This window comes from Lepisma saccharinum, chromosome 3 (genome assembly GCF_977018435.1).
Source record: "Lepisma saccharinum chromosome 3, izLepSacc3.1, whole genome shotgun sequence".
Lineage (NCBI taxonomy): Eukaryota > Metazoa > Arthropoda > Insecta > Zygentoma > Lepismatidae > Lepisma > Lepisma saccharinum.
The window spans coordinates 79,518,215-79,536,256 of record NC_139231.1 but is presented as its reverse complement, the minus strand read 5'-3'; the positions used below and the strand labels follow the sequence as shown (position 1 = coordinate 79,536,256).

General features: G+C 39.2%; 1 protein-coding gene across 10 annotated transcripts in view; it reads left to right on the top strand.

The window, feature by feature from the left end:
* The window catches only part of hth (Meis homeobox homothorax), a 493,174-nt gene extending 486,573 nt beyond the window's left edge, over positions 1–6,601 (top strand). For all 10 annotated transcript variants that reach the window (XM_083118885.1, XM_083118892.1, XM_083118883.1 and 7 more), the window contains one exon: positions 4,074–6,601. The gene's annotated coding sequence lies outside the window, so the exon portion shown is untranslated. The remainder of the gene's footprint in view (positions 1–4,073) is intronic.
* Positions 6,602–18,042: the final 11,441 nt, after the last annotated feature.

Below are 18,042 nucleotides of genomic sequence, written 5' to 3'. Positions count from 1 at the left end.
GCTGGCATTGTGGTACTTCGTAATCAGCTAGTTTTCGCCTCATCCGACATTAGTTACCGAACTTCTTGTCCGTTTTTGTTTTCACAGAGCATTGCGCAGAAAAGTCAAGCTAAAAAGATGGACGAGCGACTTGAGAAAGAACGCCGTAGGAGAATAACTGCTGCCGATACTTTCCTTAGAATTGCCAAAATGAAAGGTTTGAGAAGATAAAGAAAATATGGGCTAAAGTATGGTTCGAAAGAAGAAATGGTAATCAAGGTGTATGATATATCTCATACATGAGATTCGAAGGATTTATTCACACAAAAAAATATCGTTTAATAAATATGCAACATTTCTGGTAATGAAATAATAAAGAATTTAATTATCGGGCAATCAATCGCATCTGTTCCTTGTATCACTTCAACTTTGCCAAAGCAACAAACAAAATATATCGCTCAACCAACAGGCAAAAACCTATTTTCCTTGTCAAACTCACGTAACCAAACGTTCGCTATGATTGGTTGTTAGCACAGGAGCGAACAGAGAAGCAAGTTGCAATAACAACTCGGTCTAGTCGCTGAAAACAGCCTGGTCGCCAGTCCAAGCGCCCACAGGGGCATTCCAGTAGGAAATCTAGCAACGTGTGATTCGGTCATTAGTTTGTTAGTACTAACTGTTTTTGTCAACAACAACAAAAAATCCCTGAAGTTCCTCTCGATTTTAGGTTGCTTCACTCTGACTCTGGAAGGTACGTGGGTTGGAAATTTTATAGGGGCAACTATTTATTCTCAAATGATACAAAATAAATACCTCTGTGAAACTTTTACAGTCCTTTGATGTAGTCATCAACATTGTGTACAACCGTTGCCAGCGATGTGGAAGTCGTAGTATTTCTGTAGCAGTGCATGTTCTGTTGATGGTTTGAAACGAGCTGTCTATTGCCTGAAGAATCTCTGGAACAGTTCGGAAGCTTCATCTTTCAAATCAAAATCTCGGTTACTGGTGGAATATCTGCCAGCCACATTGAGCTATCAAATCAGCCACAGGTTGCGCTACATACGCCCGAGCATTGTCCTGCAAAATGATGGAAGGATTCAGCAGAAAGTGTCCCCTCTTCTTTCGCAACGCAGGCTGCAGGTTATTTTCCAAAAATGAACAGTAATAGTGCGCACTGACGGTCTGTCCTGGAGGTACGGCGAGAATTACCAGAACTTTCACATTAGTGGGGTTCTGACTGCACAACTTTAGACTGCCAACTCCAACGATACTTCTATTCCTCTCGTCACTGCGCAAAAGCCTAGTGTCTGAACAAAGAGTCCATATAGCGGGAGGTAGCTTAGATATGAAACTAACATGTGGTATAAGCAGGCCCGTAGCTAGAATTGATCTCCAGGAGGGCGGCTTTGTAAATCAAATCCATTTTTCAAAAGTTTAACAGTATTAAATTTAGGTAAATTGAGTGTGTGTGTGTGTGGAGGGGGTATTCATTAAGTTACATAAAATTTAGAAATATCATACAAATACTACATTTTTCTACATACTTTAAAACATCGGTTGAAGTGTTAATTGACTGCTACTGAAATCATTCCTTACTACACACTCCATACTACTTTTGTTGATACAGATATTTATATCACAAGAAAAAATGCACAATATACAATCATAGTGCCTATAGTACATTCCACCTCCGGCTGAAGCAATGAAACTCCTCGTCGTTCCCAAAACTTGGGAGCTGTTGACCTTTGACGCAGATGCGGAGGGAATGTGAATGATGACGTCAACGTCATAGATTTCTGCCTAAACAGGAGGTCGCAACAGGAACAGCGAAGGTACAGATAAAGAAGCTCCTCTGTGAAAGAACTTTCTAGAGCCTAGAGAAGAGATAATCTTCTAAATACTTGCCGCTACTTAGACTTCTTCTTATAAATAAGATGAATGAATGTATTGGCTGTTGTTCATGTTCTGTGAATTTATCCTTCACCAAAGTTGTGAGCAAAGTTATATCTGCTGTCTACATGTTTATACTCTTAACTGCAAACAAATTACACAAAATTGTTTTACCTAGTGTCAAGGGTCTGATGGTAGTGCCAGGGGGAGCTCAGCTACAGGCCTGGGTATAAAGTGAGAAGGATCGGTTCCGTTTCATGGCGTATATACAGCAGTGTTGCCACTATTAAATTTCCAACCCACGTATGTCACTTCGAGGAAATTACTTGGAAGTCTCGTCCGTTGCAGTTTCAATTAATTACTGCAGAAACTTAGTTCGTTGTTTCTTCTGGTAAAATATTCCGTATTAATTGTATTTCCAAATTTTTTATTGAAAGAAAGAGAGATCTCTATTTTGATAAATTTAACTCTATTAGGTAATCATGGTCTGGTCTAGTCTTCAGATAACGTACCGTATCACAGCCAGTAGATATAAAAGTGGTGTCCTATTCACCATCTGTTTTAAATTATCCATTCCTTAAACACGATATTTTTAAAATATAGCACACTTTTAACACAGTCTAGTTGCTAAAACCAGTCTGGCAGCCAGTCCAAGCGCCAACAAGGGCATTCCAGTAGGTTCTTGACAAAAATATGAGATGGAACATATTGAAAATTAATTGAAATAATCCTATTACACTAAAGGGTTTAGGTGTCAACAAATCAACATTAAAATCAAGGTGACATAATATACGATTTTTTGCAAATTTGGAATGTATAAGTCCTCGCTTTTGTGATGCGACTCCAGGCTGATCTCACGGTGAAAGTCTTGACTCGAAACAGGAATCTTTACCTTAGCAGTCATCCTCAACCTTGGAGGTCGCCCTGCTCAGATGGGGGTTCTCAGATTGACGTGGTAACGTCGAAATCGCCCGAGGAATGCTTCGAAGCGCCGTCACCCTGAAACTCTTAGCGGTCGTAGAAAACGCGAGAGAAAGAGCGCGGTGACCCAACCCGGAGGCTACTTGAATATTCATGAGGACAGGACAACGTAGGCCCTCCCGCTGATAAGGACAGTGATAATCTTTTGGAACGAAGCATGTGAAAACGCGATTACGTTTCAAAGATGAAGCTAATCTTCCGGAGCTGGCCGCTGCGTCTCCAAAGGATCTTCCCGTGTGTTTTCTTCTTCTTCACCTTTCCCTTTGTATTCCCTCTGCTGGACACCGCCGCATTCCTCCCGCTCCAAAGACTGATGTCTCAAAATGACAAAGCGACTGTTAAAAAGACGGAACGGAAAGACCAGAAAAGGAAGAAAAAGGAGGCAAAAAGGAGATGCCTCTAGTACATCCAGGTAGAATCTCGTCAGACAGACATCATGCTTGAGGAGGACAAAAGAACATTGTTTGATGGTATCGGAGGACCTCCTCTTCAATCTTTTTTTCTTCTTTTTTTTTGGCTTTTCCATCTCGGCTGTCAATGCACAAGCCCACAGCCAAGCTGTCTGGAGCGTCAGGTCCTGTCCCAGCCATGCTTTGCCGCATTCCTCGCGTTCCACGACTTCTGGAGCTTCCAGCTGTCGGATTTGAGCCAGTTCTCTGGAAGAAAAAACTGCGTCCTCCCAAGAAACCGCGATGCTAACCTATGCGTTTCTGCCGCTGCGGCTGCGAGGGATTCGGTTGGTTGTTCCAGCAACGGAACAAGACAGTTTTCTCAACTATTACACGAGTTCCCCTTGTCCGAGCTCTCTGGACTCTGGAGACTGTTCTAAGCATCGGTTTGCAGTGAAAATTGGTATAGAGACTATGGAGAAGCGAATAATGACAACACTAATATTTCAGTTTTTCATCACCAGGTGAAAATATCGCATGACACACGCATAACCTTAGATCATTCAATACGAGACCATAAATTATGTCTAACCACGTTAGTTTCAACATATCCTTGTCAGTCATCCCAATTGCTGGTGCCATCTTCCCCGCAACGAGGCCTGGGGAGGGGGGCAGTTGCCCCCCACTTTTTCCCCGGCACTATCAATGTAATATTTGGACTTGATTCTCAAGAACAGACCAACCCAATATTATTACAATTTATTGGATATGACATTGTTACATGTTTTGTTGTATTGTATGTGGATTATTAATTTTTCCTTTTTCACGTTTCAGATATGGTGTCGAAGTTTCCCGTGATGACGCGCAGTTTGCGATGTTTCCGGCAGAGGGCAATAGGTTCGTCGGTGTAGTAGCGACAACTCTGACGCGCCTCTTCCAGAAATTAGCAGCGACAACGGGCAAAAAAATGAAATATTCACACGAACAGGACGTTAATTTGGCTGTTTCTTCGGAAACAAAACCACCTCCCCCTTATAGAGACCAACCATGGAATTTGTGAACACCCCACCATAGAGTTCTGCCATTCAGCCTGTTTCGAGAAGTTTCAGGCACAATCGAAGGCGGCGGGATAACGGACAACAAGATGGACACGATAACAGCAACAAGATGGCCGCCTTCCGGAAGACAGCTACGTCATTTCCCTATTCTGCTTGTACAAAATAAATACAGAGATGGCTCTGCAGTATCAGAGACCTCAAAAGTGAACTTGTACAAATAAACTATTCAATGTAAAAGTTTTAAAAGAATGATAGTAAGTTATAAATTAAGCAGGCGTGTGAAGTGATTAGTAATTTTTGTTTGCTACTAGAACCCAAAAGTGCAAATAAGCGGTTTGTTCAACAACTCGCGGCAAATTGATTTTAATTTCACGGTGTAGCGAAGTTGCCAAGATCCGCAAGCTGGATCAACGTGGCTACGTTGAGTTAAATTCAACTTTTGGAAAATTAATGATAGGTGTTCCTTTCCAAAAGACAAATGCACTGCAAGTGAAATTGTGTTTCATTTATATGAAAATAATGGGATAAAACCAAGAAAAAAAGCAAGTGTAATAAGTAATATATATATATATATATAAATATATACATAATTAAAATACAAAAGATACGCTGAGTTGTGTGTGTGTGAGTGTGTGTCTTTTAAACCCTGCTTCACCAACCTGCCCGTACTGTGGGCCAGAAGAGACAATGGAGACATCTGTCGTCTCCGAAGTGAAACAAAGAAAAACGCTCTTGCCACGTCGTTTGTTCTACGAGAGACATTTATTGAAGTACATAAATGAGTGACGTACACAGTAGATTTAGTGTTTCCTCTGTCCCCCTTCTTTATCTCCTTTACCGACCCGAAAAAAAATATCTTCAAAAAAAATACCATTTTTATCCCCCTCCCGACTCAATTTTTCCTTGTCATATTGTATTGTTGTGGGAAAAAAAATAAGCAAAGATTGTTCTGTCTTATGAATAGTTGTTATATCTGTTGTATTTTCCTGTACCTTCTCCCCCTCCCCATCTCCCCGCCTTCCCCGTGTCCACCTGGTTAATTTCATGTATTTTACTGTCAAACTTGCAAATCAATTTTCTCCTCTGATCAGAACTTTTGGATGTTATTGTCAATGAATTTTGTTCTCACTCCACCCACTTTCTGACAGGTAAACGGGTCAAGACACTTTGTCAACCTAATAATGTCATGTATACTGTATATAGTTCGTCCATGAAGTGCAATGTACCACTGCAAACCTTGAAAGAAGTACCGAAGACATTCTGTCCCATATTTCCCCTCTGTGCAATTTTACCAGCCTTAACCTGTATGTAGCCGTGTCCTACGAGAATACATCTTTCCCCGATTTGAACCCACACCCATGTTCCCCATTTTCCTGTGTACCAGTACTGCCAGAACTATAATTATCACCTTTAATATTCGCTGTATGTTTGTTTGTGGCATTAGTTCGTTTGTTTAAACAAAAAAAAATGTGCGGTAGCTGTTTTTTTCTCCTAAAAGTAGACACAGCGCAACAGTTGTGATTTTTGGAGTCATGTGTATGAAGGATCTAGTTGTTAAAATTTTATACATATTCCTTTAAGAAAACTTTTATGAACTTCAATACAGATCTACTAAGAGCGAAATTTTGAACTACAGATGTCGCAACTGTAAATGTGCCATTAACAAATTAAGAAAATTGACTGTAAATTAAGAGTAATGTGTAACCTATTCTTCCTTTTTGTTGTATATTTGGTGAGATATAATGTAGATCCTTCAAGAGCCTTTTTCATGAAAATAATTGTAAACAATTCATGACTTTTCAAGAGATGGAAGTTTAAACATTGTGGTAAAGAGCTAAATTTAGTTTCAGAATGTGTCCACGTTTGCGCTTGAGATGGTGATTAATTTTTAAATCGTGTGAAATATTTACCAAATGAAAGTCTTATTGTTAAATGGAACTTGAGATGTCATGATTTGTCCTGTCGACAAGGAAAAGATGTGTTGCCTGTGAACTACTTTTAAAAGAAATCGTGAAAATTTTTTTTAAGAAAATGAAAAAATGGGTTCCGTAACATCTTACATGAAATTCTGGCATTGACTGTCAACTGTAACTTTTTTTTTGAAAAACAAGCATTAAATGATGCATATTGTGTATATGATTTTCATTTAGTGGTTTCATTTTTCTAAAATAATATTTTTGAAAGAGAGACCCATACATAACAAATTATCAGTTGTCCTGGTAGAACTGAATGTGAGCTGTGAATTTATTGTTTAAATGTATTTGTTAAGTGTGTAGAGTCGAAATTTTGATAAACATGCATGTTAAATAACTGTAATGTTTTGTTTTCTGGTATATTGTCTAAAGATGTTTATACCCCCTGGTAAACGGCGAGTATTTCACCTCGAGTTGGAAGGATTGAGATTAATTGTCCAATTTTTGTTTATCCACATATTTTCAAAATATAGCTGCAGTTAAGTCTCCTCCCCCGCAAGCCTTTCAGGCATTAAATAATGATCACATGGGAAAAGTTTCTTCTAATAGTCATAAAAGAGGGATGATACAGTCACGGACACTTCTGGTTTGTGAAACCTACAATAAGTGTATCAACATAAAACTAGATTTCTATATTAACATTTCTGTATTCATCATTTGTAGGCTATATTTACATATTCAGTACATAACTTTTTACTAACTGTTTACCTTTTACGATAGATATGCACGTTCATAAATTCATATTGTAAAGTCATCATAACTGAACTTTGTAACTTTTGTGCTCGTCATAATAATTATAATGCTACTATTTATTTTCAATGGGAGCAAACCCACAACTGTCCGTGACCGTACAATTGAACTCTTAATACGAGCATATAACTGTAGCACCATAAGTAACTTAAAAATAGGTTATTAGCCACTATCACTGCCTACTGTCCAATGGCGTGGATGGTGAGCCTTATAACATTCCATTTTCATAAAGCTTTTTCACTTTACGAAAATGGACTCGTGAAGTTTGTGGACGCGCCTCTGTCTGTACTTTGTGCACTGTGGCACGTAGTATTTCAATGACATTTTATTCTTGCAGAGGTAAAGTTTGCAAAACATGTTTTGACATGCCGTCAAATCTTGGATCAAAATTCTCTCTTAGACGGAACTGCGACACCGATGTTCAACAGAAACCCCGCTCAATGGTAAATTGATAGCTTCCATTGATGTCGTCTCATATGTCATATGTACAATTATATTAACTCTACTGGAAGGTGGGAGGATCATAAAAAGAAAAACAGAAGGTAGCAATCTTCACCAAATGTAGCATCCACTATTTAGCCTTTGGTGAATGGGGAAAAACCTGTCTGAATTGGCGATGTCTGGATTTGAATCTGTGACCTTACAAGTACCAGTGCGAACTGATACGTAGTAGAACAGGTATAAACACAATATAAAGGTTGGAGCACTAATGGAAGATTACCAAGTGAATTAATTCAAAATAGTCTAAAACTGTTTGTATAAGATAATTCACAGATTTAGGAAGACTTCTCCAATGTGGAGTAGATAACGCCAACGTCTTCTATTCAAGAGTCCCCAGATTGCAGTGAGAGCACAGAATGATTCGGATTCCACTTTACACGTCCTGTCCCGATTATCCTACATGAGCAGAAAGTGGACTTGCAACAAACTTTGACTTTGGCAGACTGTCGAATAATTTAATTGAATTGATTGATCGAATTTGTGTTTTTAAGTTCACTTTATGCACAGTATGGCTAATCGGTACTGGACCTACAGTTTAAATTGGGATCTGAACCACTATGTGCCTCCAATGAATAATTTAATTTAATAATTTGCGCTTTAAAGTTTCGTTCATCTTCCAATGTTTACCTTTACAAACTTTATTTTATTTGAAGAACTAACATGTTGGTGGTAATCTATTCGCACAATTTCGAATTCTGAAAATTAAGACCCTCATGATGAGAATGATTTGAGAAGTTTGAACGTCTAAAGATGAGATTGAATTTCATTTTCAAAAAACCCAGTTCCTGAAGGTAAGTGACTTTAGCTCGGAAAACGCCAGACCCTGAAGATAAGAGTGACATCTCTCTCTGAAACCTGAAGAATTCCTCAGAAGTCACGTGAAGGAATCGCCTAAGCATACACTGCCAGGGAATGTTTCAAAGCCGTACAAAAAATTACAACAGTGATACTGATATCTAATGCTTAAACCAATCCCCTGTCATCAATATGTCTAAAAAATATGCTCGGGCGTAACAGCCCGTGGAGGCCAGTACCTACCTACATACTGCCGGCTTCACCATCCCACCAGTTACGGGGTGACGTGTGGTCAGCACGACGAACCCTGTCGTTATTTTAGCTTTCCATAACCGGGTTACGCTACTCATTCGTAGCTTTCCAATTTCCTCACGATGGTGGGTGGCCAGATGAAAAGTTGTTACTTTCCGTCCAGGGAACTCGAACCTGTGCGCGTCTCGTTGTCAGCCCAAAGCTCGCGTCTCGAGCAGCACGGCCAAGGTACGGGACCATCAATATGAATAAAAATGCAACCATGTATTTATCCAACAATTAGTCTAAAAGCAATGGTCGCTTTATAAACGGTTACCACAAATCAGCATGGCGTGCAATAATGGCTCCTGTGCTCGGCATAATAGATGATGGAAACGACCAGTCAGACATACAAGCAGATTTTTCACCGTGTGCATGTACATGCGCGCCGATATGTCTAGTTAACCTATATCTATGACATGTTTATGTGACTCTCTACCATTTTATTCCAGAGCTTGGCTCATGTCAGTTCCATGAGCCTGAACGGCAAGATAAGGTACAATTAGGTTACACGTTCCCGTAAAAGACTACTCTCAGAGTTTAGTTCCTACATTTCGCCACAGAGGGCGTAATGATCTACCTGTGTGGAGATGGGAAGATTGCACAAAACGTCATTACCGTTGGTTTTTATCTGATGCTTTATAAAGCTGCCCTATCGTAATAATTACTCATTTCAACTGTTCACCCGTACTCGTTTGTTATGTGCTGATTGCACTGCTGTATAGCACCAAAGGCAGTTATCTCAACAGTCTTTGTAGGGATAGAAAGATTGATAAACTTCATCACGTTCACGACATCCAAAGACTTTGTACATAAACACCACTTGGTAGCGCTGTTGGTTGGGTTAAAAATTTGAACATCGAAATTGGGTGTAATAGTGTTTTATCAATTTGCCTATACTCTACCTCTACGACAGGGTTTCTCAAACCATGGCAGGCGTAGTACTTGAGCTTGATAGAAAATAACTGTAATATTTCGTGCGTTCCAGTATTAACACAATTATAATTATTTCTTATTTTAAAATAAATAAAAGTACAGTTTTAGTGACTGTACAATCATTATTTGTTATTATGTGGCAACATAATTATGTAATTTTAGATGTTAGCATCGAAAATCCCGTAACATTAATTGCTGGCACGGCGAAAGTTAGAATTTCGGTTTAGTGGTACGCCAGTCTAAAAGTTTGAGAACTTCTGCTCTAGGACAAATTGATAGATGGAAAATAAAAATATTAGTATTGGGGAAGGGCTTTGTATCGTAGCAAAGGCATAAAAATATAGTTTCTCGAATGGAGAATGATTCAACATAATTGTTTAACCAGAACACCGACTATTGTTGATTCAACATAATCGCGCATGCAATAATTGTAAGACATTGTCAAAACGAAGTCTCAGAAGAATAGCAGAAGGAACTGTTGTGATATCGATATTAACTACAATTTAAAGTAATCGTAAAAGTAATATATGCATATATCAGGGGTGTTATGGAAAAGGCACGTAAGTCCCAAACTGTGATTGTCTGTTGCTTTCATCTAAATCAATCAATTAAAGAAATTATTATAAGTGTAACTTTATATTGGACATGTGTAAAAATTCTAAACAGTGATGATCCAACATATATATTATATATCTATGAAGTTTGCTATTAAAAGAATAAACATAAAACACTGTGTGCTGTAAAGTGGCATTTCTTGACTTAAGTGCTTAGAAAAAAAAAACATATAGATGTGCGCTATGAACATACAGTCACAAATCTCAAGGCCAACTGTAGTTGGCAACTCTGTTATTTCCACTGTAACAGTAATACTACTAGTAATATGGCCTTCCGATGGCGCAGTGGTAGCGTCGTTGCCTTGTAATCAAAGGGTCCCGGGTTCCATACTCTGTGGAGGCACATAGTGGTTCGGATCCCACTTTAAACTGTAGGCCCAGTCCCGATTAGCCTTACTGTGCACAAAGTGGACATAAAACACCAAATCAATCCAATCCAAGATCAACTAGTAATATTTTCCAGAATCGCAATCTACAGTCATGCCTTAGGTATTCATTTCTTTCCAAAAATTTTACCGATATGTTAATTCCGATTTTCCATTCAAAATCGTTCAAAAGATTTAGGACCATCAGGTCCGTCTGGTGATCTGGGGTTTATATACAGTATATTTGTATGTGCCACACATGAACAGGCTAATTCGTACAGAAGCTAACCCCGCTCGACTCTCCCTTTTCGCACAGCGTATTTATTCTAGAGGCACTCTCGATAAAAGAATTTTCCCCAAGCCTCGTAAGACAGGCGCCTGACGAACACTGAATCCGAGATCTAGTCCATTTCTTGATAAAAGACAGTGGAAGGAGAAGAGAAAAAACCCACTATTTTCCTGCGGTTCCGACCAGCAGACGATATTCATCACGTGACATGATTAGCGATGTCCCGTTGGTCCCAAAGCGTCCACCGCAGACGATTGGGGGGGGGGGGCGAATACTTTTCCTGCAAATCCCCCTCCCTCCTGTCCCCCATCACCCTTCTTGTCAGGGCTGCAAATTGCTTCCTATGGGACTTTCAGCCCAAGTTGATGTCTCTGTCTGCCCTCTGGCGACTGGGGACAGAATTATCGTCTGCTGCAGATAACACGCGGGACCCGGACGTGACGTCATTTCTCGTAGAAGTTGATTTGTCACGCGATCGTCAGCTGTTCTTCATTTACCTTAATAACCTACAACAGTCTGGAAGAGATTCCAACAACTCATGTTGTTCATGCGTGTGGAGAAAGGTGAAAACAATACTCAAAGTCAAACCACTTCTAGGAAAGTTATAGCAAAGCGCAGAAACAAATTAATATCGTGATTGGGGGGGAACAGGTAGACAACAGCTTGCTACTTACAGGCATGGATATATTTTTTGCATTCATTTTAGTTCTGTCGAAATGCGTTCGAATACTGAGCGTACCAAAATGGGAGTGGTGGAGTTTCAAACGCCCTAAAATGTCTGAAAAAGTTTATACTCGAGCCAAGCTAACTACCGGCGTCCATTCACAGAGCAGAGCTGCTATTTTGACAAAATCCTGTTTCCCTGCTGACCCCTTCGGGGAGGAGGGATTCTAAGATTACCGCTTGTTGCACAAACAGGGAGGCAGGGGTAGGCATAATCAACTGTTTGAAAGCAAGTATCTTCGTAGGTAAACACGTCAACAACAGGTACTGCCAGAAAGGCGGGTACCACACTGGAAGAAAGCTAGGATCTCGACTAATAGTGAAGCTTTAAACTTAAACTTCTTATCCACTACTTGACATTACAGTAGCTACTTAAATTGCAAAACTATCCACTTCTTGCCTGCAGAGAGAATTGAAGTGTTAATGGCAGCTGACTCTAGGGTGCAGTAAGGAAAACTTTATTAAATACTAAACCCACTAACTAACAAGGGCTCTCGGAATCTCCACCATATCTCATGAAAGGTAAGTGAAAATAAATTTTCTTTTGACATGAAGTGATGTGGACCTCAAATTGACAATTTTCAATGCACGGTTTACATGTTCCTGTAGTATTTCAGTTTGTAGAGAGAAAAAAATAGTGGGAAAAGCATCATGAACAGAACAGGTTCCAAGGAGTGGTTACCACAGCTCGCTACGACGTCCGAGTTCGAATCCCGGCCTTGGCATGGGTGTTTTTTGTGACTGTCCCATCATCAATTCCATCATATCATTCATCCTCATCGTCGCGATTAGCCGAAATAGGAAGAAAAGCGACGAAACATAACCGAATTCAGTATATTTGTACATAGCTCTCTCTCTCTCTCTCTCTCTGTGTATGTGTATACCTAACACATGCAAAACCTTAAAAGCACAGTATCGGGAGTGGATCTTGTCAGGAATCATTTCAATCATCAAGTCGAAATGTTGCCTACTTCACACGTCCGCCCCCTCCCCCTCGTTAACACATCACCGCCCCTCTAAATGCACCACAGCTCCGACAGATCGCGGGTGATATATGCGAGAGAGGGCCAATGAGCGGCCGATGCCATATTCCGGTGCAAATCAGGACAACTGTTAATTACGTCATGATTCCAAAGCCCGCAAAAACAATTATATCCTACAAATAGCCACGCTGGAATGAAATATTAGGTTTGTTAGCGACGAGATACGTTTTGTTTTGCATCATCGTGCTTCATTGGCAAGTAAGTTGTTTGTTTGTTGGAAATGTCTGCATGTAAAGCTATTTTCACCGTTTATTTAGTTCGGGAACACAATTTCCCATAACAGCAACCGAACGTACAGGCACGTATCTAGAAATATATTTCGGGGGGGGGGGGGGTTCCGAACGTAATGTGTCAAAATAATAATAATAATATATTATTAACTATATACAAATTATTAACAATAATTGTAATAAATAACAATATTAATTAAAATATTTAAATTAACTAATATATTTTTATAACATGAATAGGTCCCTTGAAACAACATGAACAATTAACATGTTATACCAGCAATCACTTTAAATTTTATTGCACTTGCATAAGGATAGTGATATAACAGCACTTATTCATTATCTACCTTACGTATACAGTTGTAGAAAAAGCAATTCCCTGACAATGAAATTGATGTCAAGTTGACAAAGAATTGAATATTTATAGAATATCAAAAAATGATGCTAGATTCAGTTGAAGAAAAGTAAATTTCCTGGTAAAATTTTATGCATAAAGTAATAAATCTTGCACGAATCTTCTTTGGTACTATCATTCAAAGTCGTATGATCCCAATATAATCCTTGCCTTCCAATTAGTTCGGCTGAAATAAATTACCCTCGATTAAACACGTAGATATATTTTCATTAATTACACTAAGGAACAATATTGAACCTTTTTTTGGCACACGAGGGAAAATAGCTGATCTTAATAGAACTTTTCACCCTGAATTCAAATATGTAAGTAGTTTTTCTCCATCACCCACAGTTTTTTTGTGATACCCAGATTAAGTGTGAAACATTTTTGTGCGTATACATAGTACATTCCTGGCACTATTCAACTTAACTAAAATGCGAGCATTGTTGATTTCCTTCTGTATTGTGCATCTGGAACATCTCTCCTCAGCATCCAACAGTAATGAGAAAGCATTCTTGCACTCCACTGTCCCTGGTACCTCTTTTCCATAACAGAGATGTCTTGGTGGAAACGCTCCCAATGTTTGTCACAAACGGCACCAAGGTTGTCAGATAAGATTCCAAGAAATATACTTTCAGGGTCATATTACACACCATGCATGACTGTAACAGTTCACCCATGATTTTTCCAAGCTTTATGATTTCATAATACGATTATACACAACGCTTTTAAATCAACTCCACGCTGTTCTTTCAACTTCGCCTAACATACCTTCACATTTTTTATTCGTTATCAAAGTTCTAATTTGGGTTACACAAAAAATCCCTTCCCTTATTCTAGTGTACTTACATATGGAAATTTTTCCTTCAAATAATGAAAGCAACACCATTTTTTTTCATCGTCTTAACACAGTTTCTCAAAAGCTCCTCCCTAACGTGATATGAAATGGAGGAACAAGAATCACATATGAGTTGACTAATAAGGGATGTACAACATTTTTCTGTCCAGGCGTATGTGATTCACGTTTTGGTCATTCTTGATGTAATGATTATTCTTGTCCCTTCTGTCCCATTCGCACGCGAATTAGCATAATTTAGTATAGCCGAGCTGCAAACCCTGCCTGTTTTCTTTTCTTTCCTAATTTCAAATCCTGAACAAGGTTGTATAACTCACTTTGTGTTAACAGATGAGGTTCACAAGAAGAGGCTTCGAAAGTTGAATGATATTGCTCCTCAATTTGAACTTCGGTAGCTGCCTCATGTTCCCATTCATCTCTACAGTTAGATATGCAGGGGGTGTGGTGCAAGTACTGGCCTCATAGCAGATGGAAAATTTGGGTACTTGACTGCATATTTGAATTTACTAGTTATTCCTTTTATCTTTGTAGTACAGAAATAACAAAAACACTAAGTTGCTGACCAAGGCAGTTTATTAAGAAATAAAAACACTTTAGTTAGTTCCTGAGACGAAGAGCTAATTTTTAGTTTAGTTCTTCGTCTGAAGAAGACCCTGATATAGGGTTGAAACGTTACTCGTTAAGTGTTTTTATTTCTTAATAAACTGCCTTGGTCAGCAACTTAGTGTTTTTAATATGAAAAAAAGGCTTAATTATATTACAGAAATAACAGTCCGATGAATGATCTCGTGGTCCAAGCCACACCATTCCATTACCACTGTAGTCGTGTCATCTGCGAGGCTCGTCCCCCCCCCCCCCACTTTCAATGCAATTCAGCCTTCCCCCGAAATAAAACCCTGCGTGTGTCATTGTGCATTCGTACATATTAAATTGTTTGTGCCCAAATTCTGTTCGAAATCATTTAAAAACTGTTTTACATACATTACTTATCACAGCGAAAATACCTAAAATTCCAAACAAGCAATACTCAAAAAATGTCATTGTACAAAAACTGTGGGTGATAGAGAAACTCTGAGTGCATATTTGAATTCAGCGTAACGTTTTACATTAGAAACCAAATATATGTTTCATGTGCCAAAAACTGTATTCACCAGTGTTATTTTTAATTTATTATTTCATTACTTTCACTTTAATTTTAGTACTTAGAATGTCTTTGGGGGGTCCAAACTCCATGGACTCCCCCTAAATTCGTCCTTGAACGTAGCGTAACCAGTGTTAAGGACAGGAACTCATAATCAAACTAAAAACATAACACACGTCTGAAGTATCAAAGGATTCTGTGTTAGATTTCCGATAGACAGCGCTCGCACACTAGGGATGGCCAAACGGATCCGGATCCGAAAAATCCGGATCCGGATCCAAAAGTTACGGATGTGGATCCGGATCCGAAAATTCCGGATCTGAAAGTTTCGGATCCGGATCCGAGAGTTTCGTATCTCAATCCCATTATAATATTACCACACTTAAAACGGTATTATGATCTTCGATTATAAAGACATTTTTCATTAGTTAGTCCTACAATAATTTTTTTCAAGTGGTGTTCCTAAAATACTTTGCTACGCATCGGCTAACACACACGTGCACAAAAATAATCTTACTTGTTTAACATAAAATGTCAGAGGTGATTTTGTAAATGCCATTGAAACGAATATGTATTCATTCGAATGTATTGGAAATGGAAACACACATAAATGTGAGACATTCCATTCCAAGATGAAACCTTTAACACATATAACAAGATAGAAATGTTATACAAAAATTATACAATTGTTCTACAGTTACAGTTTTACAAATTAAAATAAAACATTATAATATATGCAGTGTTTATTTATTTATTATTTATTAATGCCTTGTTTTAAATGGCGGAGTTAAGGCCGTACAAAGCCTTTTCTTCCACTCAACCATACATTTAAAATTATACATTATTATATTATACACAAAGTACACTAAGTCATTTCACATAGGTCCACACACACACATTATACTCATACACACAAGTCTTAAAGCCCTGAATATAACGTACAAAATACAAAATATATAATACACAAAAAACTAAATATGGAATGAAAGAATGCAAAATTTAAAATTGTATTTGAGTAACTGCAAGGTATTTTAAGAATTCGTTCACTTGCACATGCTTTTTAGTCTGCTTGACAGGGGAAGATCTAACGACTACTCTGAAGAGAGTGGCGAACACGTCTGCTAAAGGAACCGACGGAGCTTACTGTTCTAGTGTTTTCTGGCAACTGATTCCATAGTCTTACAGCCGATACGGAGAAAGAGTTGGAGAAGAAGTTTGATCTGTGGACGGGGATAGAGAGAACTGAAGCTGCGTGATCTGGTGTCGCGATCGTGAAATTCGTGAAGAAATTGGAAGCGAGAGAGGAGATAGGAAGGTGACTTGAGGTTGAGAACTTTGTAAAGTAAAATCAGAGTGTGCAGCGTTCGTCTCTCTTGCATACGTAGCCACCCCAATTTGAGAAAATAAGGTGATAAGTGGTCCCAATATTTTAAATTAAAAATGTATCGTAAGCAGGCATTTTGAACACTCTGCAGACGTCTAGCTGACTCACCTGTTAAGCCGGAATACGCTACGTCACAATAATCCAAATGGCATAAAACTAGGGACTGACATAGTTTGGCCTTGATAGAGGTGGGGAGGAACTTGCCCATGCGTCTTATAGAATACAGAGATGCGAAAGCTTTTCTACACGCCGAACTTGTGTGATGTGACCATGATAAATTTCCGTCTAATATAATTACAAAGTGTAAGACTAACAAGGGAGGTTATCTAAGTGTCCCCCTCAGATTTCCATGAAACTTGGCAGGCGTATAGTGGGGCCCAAAGGAAGAAATACGTGTTTTTTTGTTTCAGCTAAAAAACTGTTTTAGGGGGCAAAACCCCTCAAATGTCAAGATGAGGACCAATTGAGGTGAGGATCTGACCCCTGTGTCCCTCCGATTCCCATGAAACTTGGCAGGTGTATAGTGGGGCCCAATGGAAGAAATACGTGTTATTTTGTTTCAGCAAGAAAAAAGGTTTTAGGGGGCAAAACCCCCTCAAATGTCAAGATGAGGACAAATTGAAGTGAGGATCTGACCCCTGTGTCCCCCTCCGATTTCCATGATACTTGGCAGGTGTGTGTATAAACGGGCCCAAAGGAAGAAATACCTGTACGTGTTTTTTTTTTTGTTTCAGCTAAAAAGCGGTTTTAGGGTGCAAAACCCCCTCAAATGTCAAGATGAGGACAAATTGGAGTGAGGATCTGACCCCTGTGTCCCTCCGATTTCCATGAAACTTGGCAGGTGTATAGTGGGGCCCAATGGAAGAAATACGTGTTTTTTTTGTTTCGGCTAAAAAACTGTTTTAGGGGGCAACCCCCCTCAAATGTCAATATGAGGACAAATTTAAGTGGTTATTTGACCCCTGTGCCCCCCTCCGATTTCCATGAAACTTGGCTGGTGTGTGTATAAACGGGCTCAAATGAAGAAATACGTGTTTTTTTTTGTTTCGGCTAAAAATATGTTCGAGGGGACAACCTCCCCTCAAATGTCAAGATGAGGACAAATTGAAGTGGGGATCTGACCCCTGTGTCCCCCTCCGATTCCCATGAAACTTGGCAGGTGTGTGTATAAACGGCCCAAATGAAGAAATACGTGTTTTTTTTTGTTTCGGCTAAAAATATGTTCGAGGGGACAACCTCCCCTCAAATGTCAAGATGAGGACAAATTGAAGTGAGGATCTGACCCCCTGTGTTCCCCTCCGATTTCCATGAAACTTGGCAGGTGTATAGTGGGGCCCAAAGGAAGAAATACTTGTTTTTTTGTTTCAGCTAAAAAACGGTTTTAGAGGGCAAAACCCCCTCAAATGTCAAGATGAGGACAAATTGAAGTGGGGATCTGACCCCTGTGTCCCCCTCCGATT